Genomic DNA, 6,975 nt, shown 5'->3' with positions numbered 1-6,975 from the left:
TCAAACACACGACGACCTACCACCGATACCTGCGTGGGTGGGGAGGTGGTATGTAGTGGTACAGTATGTGTATATTGTAGATACTGTACCACTTGTACAGTATCTGTATAGATGCTATATAAATACTGTATGTAGACTGTCCTCTCTGTGTCATATATATATATATATATATATATATATATATATATATATATATATATATATATATATATATATATATATATATATATATATATACACACACACACACACACACACACACACACACACACACACACACACACACGGACTATAAAGCACACCGTCAATGAATGAAAAAAGTATTTCAAATGTGATGTAATGTAGGGAAAGAGATGCCCATTTCACGGTGAGATCAGAGCATTGTCATCAAATGGTGAGTATAGTTTTTGCTTTTTTGAATGTTGCTGTGCCGATGACCATTTTGTGTTTGGGAGCCTTTTACTGAGCGAGTTGCTTGTTCTGTAGCCACAAAGGGACATAAGTCTTCTTGTGCCGGTCCCAAGCCCGGATGAATACAGAGGGTTGTGTCAGGAAGGGCATCCGACATAAAAGCTTGGCCAAAATAAACATGCGGATCAAACCTCTAAAGATGGAGGACACTGATTCGCTGTGGCGACGCCGTCAAGGGAAAAGCCGAAAGGAAAAGAAGATATATATATATGACATAAGACATAGAGAGAGAAAATACAGCTGATGTGTAGAATGCATATCATTTAAATACACATAATATCAGTTGATATTATCAATGGCATGCATAATTCATGAGGTTGAATATTTATACAGGTGAAAGTAATAACATTGCTGCCATTGGGATTTAATATAAAATTGCAGTTTGATAAGATGTATAATGTATAATGACAATATGTTGTGCAGTCACATTTATTTAAGTTGAGATGCCAATGTTTATATCCTGATCCTCCATATTTACTATACATATATTAATTTCAGCTGTGTTTGCTTTCTATGTGTATGCTCACATAATGTATCTGTTTGGTACAAATACCCCTTTGAAGTTGAAACAACATCCTCATAAGATTAAAAATACTAATGTTATAATCTACATAATTATTAAGACTCCTGCGCCCCTCTTTGCAGCTGGTGAGGTGCCCCACTCCCGGGTGTTTGGGAAGTGTAGTTAATCCAATGTTAATACTATTGTGTATGGTTTATGCATATTACATCTTTAATTGGAATAGGCAAACCCGTGTAATTATAGTGTTGCCACTTAGGCTGCCGTAGTTTATGTGCCTATCCCTTTTAAGAGATTGCCTGCTCTGAAAAGGTGCACTCACTCATGCATCTACCATTTACTTTGATGAATTCATAATAAGCTTCATTAGATGGACTTGTGGAGGCATTGGACATGAAATGAAAGAGAATTATTAGAGGTTGGTGTTTTATGATGTGAAGTGCCCATATGTAAAAATGAACAGTTGTTCATCTATATGATGTTCCAATTTGGTTGCAAATGGACAAAATGTCAAGGACAAGTTCATCTTTTGAAAGTCCTGTAAAATGGTGTTTAAAACCTAGTTGTTTTACAGTATGGGTGAAGTTATATTTGTAAGATTTTTATGTTTTATGGCAAGTCATAAAATTTCACTTTCCACTATGGGTAAGAGAAGTGGGGATTCACCCGAAATTAGTTTTCAGCCCATTACAGACGACAGGATGCATGTCGACCGGCTGTATTTTGCCGTATTCTGGATGATATTTGGACATTTTTAGATGTGTATGGCATACAAGAAAGTTTGTACGAGAAAGTCAAAAATTGTCAAATATAATTTTAAGATATTTTCAATTCCGTTTTTGTCATTAAATATTAGCTGTTATGCTAATTCTAACATATATTGCTACTCATAAAAAGCGAAGACGACCACCGAGAAAACAAATCCGTGGGAAAAGTCTTGAGAAGAAACAAAAGTTCCAAGAAGACAATTTCCGGAGAAGTGGAATTTTATTTTGAAATCAGTTAAATTAAACATTTTACGGTGTTTTTTTTTGCTGTAACATCATTCAGATTTTTTATAAACATTATACATCGTGGGAACATAAATTCAAATTATTTTTTTGCTGTACACAAATTAAATGCGTCCACAGCAAAAAAAGCCATAATTTTCGAACATACTTGATTATTGCTAGAAGTATGTTGTAACTTGTTAAAAGTAATTATGTTTACATGTGAAATGTTGTTAATAAAAGTCAGTAAGTAAGGAAAAGTTGAGCCGTAGGTAAGGTCACAGTGTCTCGCAGGTTGACAGGTATGGTACATACCCGCGCCAAGATTCAAATTAGGTATTTGGCTGTCGATTTGATAGCTAGCTAGCTTTCTATCTATTTGAGTTACTTCCGGGTTGAGTGAAGGTTGGCGCGTGTGGCTGCCGCTGCTCACCCACAGAAAAACTGATCCTGTGACTGTAAAGTGACCTTGAGAGGTTTGAAAGGCGCTGATAAGTGAAATGTATTATTATTAGTATTATTAAATGCCCATTTTCAGAACTGTGAGGCAGGTGTGCTAACCGCTAGCTAACCGTGTTGCAGGATCTGTTATACAAAGCCCCAGAACACCGAGCCCACAAAAGGTTATCCCACCCGTGCTTCAGATGATGCTGTCAATTATTTGTATGAGTGTGTGTGTGTTTGCGTGATTGTGCGCGTGTGTGAAACGAATTCTAATGGAGGCACACACAAACCATCACCCACCTCCATCCAATTGCAGTCACCACCTCACATTGCGCCACTGACTTCACACCGGCTGACTGAAGATTCTGTTTCTACGGCAACATGCTGCCGAACCCCGCCCCACACCACTCAATCGCTCTCCTTTTCCCGGCACAGCCCACGTGACTGTCAGGAAACCTTCTCTCTGCTCCCCCTCTATGCTGATTAACCCTCTACTCACTGCCTTTGAGTCTCTCCGAGGGTTCCAAAGCGGAGCATCTCTAATCTCTTCCCCCAGATCAAAGCAGCACTTGATCTAAATGTTGCATTAGAATACTTTGAAATCAAGTCATATAACATGTATAGGAAAAATCACAATAGGTTTTGTTCTGCAGTATTGTTTTCAAGGTCAAACGTGGTGAAAAGCGGCATACATCCTCACTGAGGGAAACCCGATAAAGCAGTAGTGGGCAAAGTATGGCCCCTGGGCCATATACTGCCTATGCTGTTCTTTAATCCAGCTCACTGAGCCTTTGCATCACGAGTGGGAAAATGTTTATGCTCCAAACCAGGAGTGCTTACACTTTTTCACCATAGGAACTCATTTTGAAATGACCATGTCCAAATGATCTACCCATTATAACTCAACTTTATTTGTATAGCGTCAGTTCACCTTGTAAAGCGATCTACCAATAGTACCTTGGAGATCAACTGGTAGATCGCGAGCGACGTCTTGAGCACCCCAACTTCAGACTATGAATAATATTGTTGTTGCCTTTTTTGTCTCATGTTCGTATCAGAACAGAGGCAAATTTATGCGGATAATTGATTGTCTAAGTGAAAATCTCTGACAAGCACGTGCGTCATTGGTGAGGATCCATAAATAGCTTTTTCAACTAACCCTCTGCCGCTCTGCAGTCAACACCCCGGACCATTCCAAACCGCTCCCGCCATCCCATCATGAAAGCTAATTGAGCGTAATTAGCATCCCAGTTGGCATGAGGCCTCGCAATGTACACTTGTACGCAAAGGCATGTATACAATGAGCATGTAGACATCGTAGGTGATGATAAAAGATGGTTTTGGGGCTTATTTTGGTAGACTGGCACACATGTGTCAGCCTAAAACTGGGTATAACATTTTCTTTCACCAGGAGTTCATGATGAAAATCTGATGCGTGTTCTTAAACCTGATGAAACTGAAACATTTCATACAGCACTAGAATGTGATAAGGGTCCTGACCATCTAGTCAGGCGGCATGATTTTGCCTTTGTCCTCTTCAGCATCCTTCCTACAGCAATGCCAAAAGCCATGTTCGTGCTGGTCCGGGTCTAGACTCCTGTGTTTGGGGTCTTGTTTGGCCTCTTTGGGAATTCTGGTGCACAGAGTTGACTCTTCCATGATTCATCAGATAAGTTGGTACCAGAAAGTAGTCTGCGCTCGGCATGAAAAGGAGCGCATTATCATGTTTGTGCTCAATCATCTCGTTCAGCATGTTCCCACAGAATGTCAAAAAATACTGCGAGCTTCTATCGCCCACTAGACAAATGATGCAAGCAGCCTTGTTCTGTTTGGCTGTATACAATTTAAGTTTTCTCAAAATGAACAATATAGAGCATGTTTGTTTTGGTCTATGTGGACTCACTACAAGAGAAGAGATGCTCTCAAAGCACCAATAAATAAATTATGAGGAAAGTTTGGGGAGAAAAATAACACAAAAGACTTCATTGCCTTAAGATACAGTATTGAAGTCATCCTTGGGAGTGCAATAGGAATAATTGCAGTGCCTATTTTGCTTTCTATTTTATGTGAGATTGAAATAACAAACATGATATTTTTGTTAACATTGAGCTACATTGCAGCAACAAGACATGATTGGGAAAAATGAAAGGAAGCTCTTTTTGGTTCATCTTGTCGTTAATGATAATTTAGAGAAGAAAGTCCTACATAGCACCCTTCATACACAAGGGAGATCCATTACAGAGGCAAAGGAATAAAGGTAAAAAAAGATGACGATATGAAAACCAAGATGAATTCTTTAACAAAAGGCTATTTGAAAAAGCAATACAATGCATATTGATTTATATAGCGCTTTAACAACAGCTGGAGCTGTAACAAAGCGCTAAACATGGACAACTACGTATGGTAAATTTCCTCCACAATTTATAATTTCCACAATTTATATAAATCTTAGACATAGATTCCATACAAAATATAGCACTGAAGCAACTTACGAATGAATTCACCTAACGAACAACTGTTCGGAACGTATCTCGTTCGTAAATTGGGGAACGCCTGTATTGTAATATGGTAACACAGTGTAGTATATTGCATAGTACCAGAGATCATACTGTAGATTAATTTCTTAGAATTGGAATAAGAAAGCCTTTAATAGTCACACAACAAGGACATTTGCAATCTACAGCAGCAAAGTTGAAAGGGGTGAAAAGATAAAAAGTATTCTATGCATAATAGAAATGTCAGAAGACTGAAATGTATAACTGCGCAAAAATGTTTCATAAAAAGAACGGTGCATAGTGCAAGTATAAAAATACAATTTAAAAAGCATATTTAATAAAACATGGTACAGTAAAGTCTCGTTATATCGATATTCAAGGGAGTCCGAAAAAATATCGATATAACCGGGACTATCGATATATCCGACCTTGTTTGCATGTAATTTTCTCCGTGCGTGCATAGAAATAGTATCGATATAACCGGGACTATCGATATATCCGATATCGATATAACGAGACTTTACTGTATATAATCTGTACTAGAGTATTGGGCACTGATTTATATCCTCTTGGAAATCTAGAAGGTTTTCGTCGGAAAAGCAATGAACAAAAGATGTTTTGTTATCATTAATAATTACTTGGTAACCACGATGAAAAATGAAAGAGGATTAGATCATTTGGAATGTCTGTTCCTCGTGTGTCTCCTGTGTGCGTGTGTATGTGTGTGCACCCATGCACTAGGTAGTTTGGGTTTCCCCCACTGTCTCCAAGTGGGACGATGAGGTCATTGTTGGGGTTTAAACCTAGCATAATCCAGGAGATAAAGGCTGGATTTGGATTTAGCACTCAAAAAGGGTCATGTCGCTATAACTATCAGACTCACACACAAACACAAAATGATTCAAACTGTTACACAAACAAGAATATGGCACTGTGTCAGTTTGATATTTGGTCCCGTATTCATTTCACAAATTGGCAACTATTCGCTGTGCGGAGTTCCTAAATTATCACATTTTTTAAAAACATTTTTTTTAATTAATGGGAAAATATTCAATGGCCTTTTTAAAACTAAAGTCAAGATCCACCTATAGTATGGTTTTAAGTAAATCTTTATGGATTTACGATTGGTTTTAAATAAGCTTTAGATTGATATCATTTTCCATTTAAATTGATGATTTATGTCCTGTTAATTTTATTCGACGGAATTTTCTTTTTATTGTGTTGTATGGTGACTTTCGGTGCCCTAAAAGGCACCTGAAAGTAAAATAAATTATTGTTAATATCATTACATGGGTTGCAGGACTATTTGCTAATTGTTAGCCACTGTGTTTATGTAATTTCCGGTGGTATGTTAGCATTCAGATAGCATGGCTTGTAAAACTTGGTTCATATGTATCTAAAGCCACCACTAATAAAATGTCCAATAAAAACTTGAATAAGGTGTTGTTTGTTATCTCAAAGAATATAATGTTTTACTTTCATTTGATTTTTTTTATATGTGGGGATTCCATCCACCTAACTACATTTTACATCTGTCTTGTTTTTGACAAACCTCTGTTGTATATACATAACGGCCATGATGATGGCACTTACTTACTAAGAGTTAAATTTAAGGTAGTAGAATCACTGATCTAAATAAACGTGTTCATCGACTAGTGAGGGGTGAGGGTCTTCCTTCTTTCATGTCTCCCAGTGTGGCAGAAGGGGAAGAAGAGGGTGCGGGGTGTCGTTGGCTCACAGATTATGCACCAATTACACTCCATCCAGAGGGCGTTAATAGGGTTTAAAAAGGATTTACACAACCCTGTCCAGTCAAATACTGCGTTCTTTGTGTATGACATCATTTGGATCACCTCACATACCAGCTGACCCACCATAAAAGTCCCCCACACCCCTCTCCACCCTACTCTCAGAACTAAACGTAGCCTCACAGACGCATCAAGCCATCTACCTGCCGGGGCAACGTCACCACGCATCTCTTCTCCGATTGGACAACATCATGCGTTAAAGCCCGCCCACCTGCCACCAGTTTCTTCCTCGGGAGCTCTCCCGCCCC

The sequence above is a fragment of the Hippocampus bargibanti genome, linkage group LG12 (assembly GCF_051943395.1).
Source record: "Hippocampus bargibanti isolate YZ-2025 linkage group LG12, ASM5194339v1, whole genome shotgun sequence".
NCBI lineage: Eukaryota > Metazoa > Chordata > Actinopteri > Syngnathiformes > Syngnathidae > Hippocampus > Hippocampus bargibanti.
The sequence above is the reverse complement of the archived record's forward strand: the minus strand, read 5'-3'. Positions refer to the sequence as shown.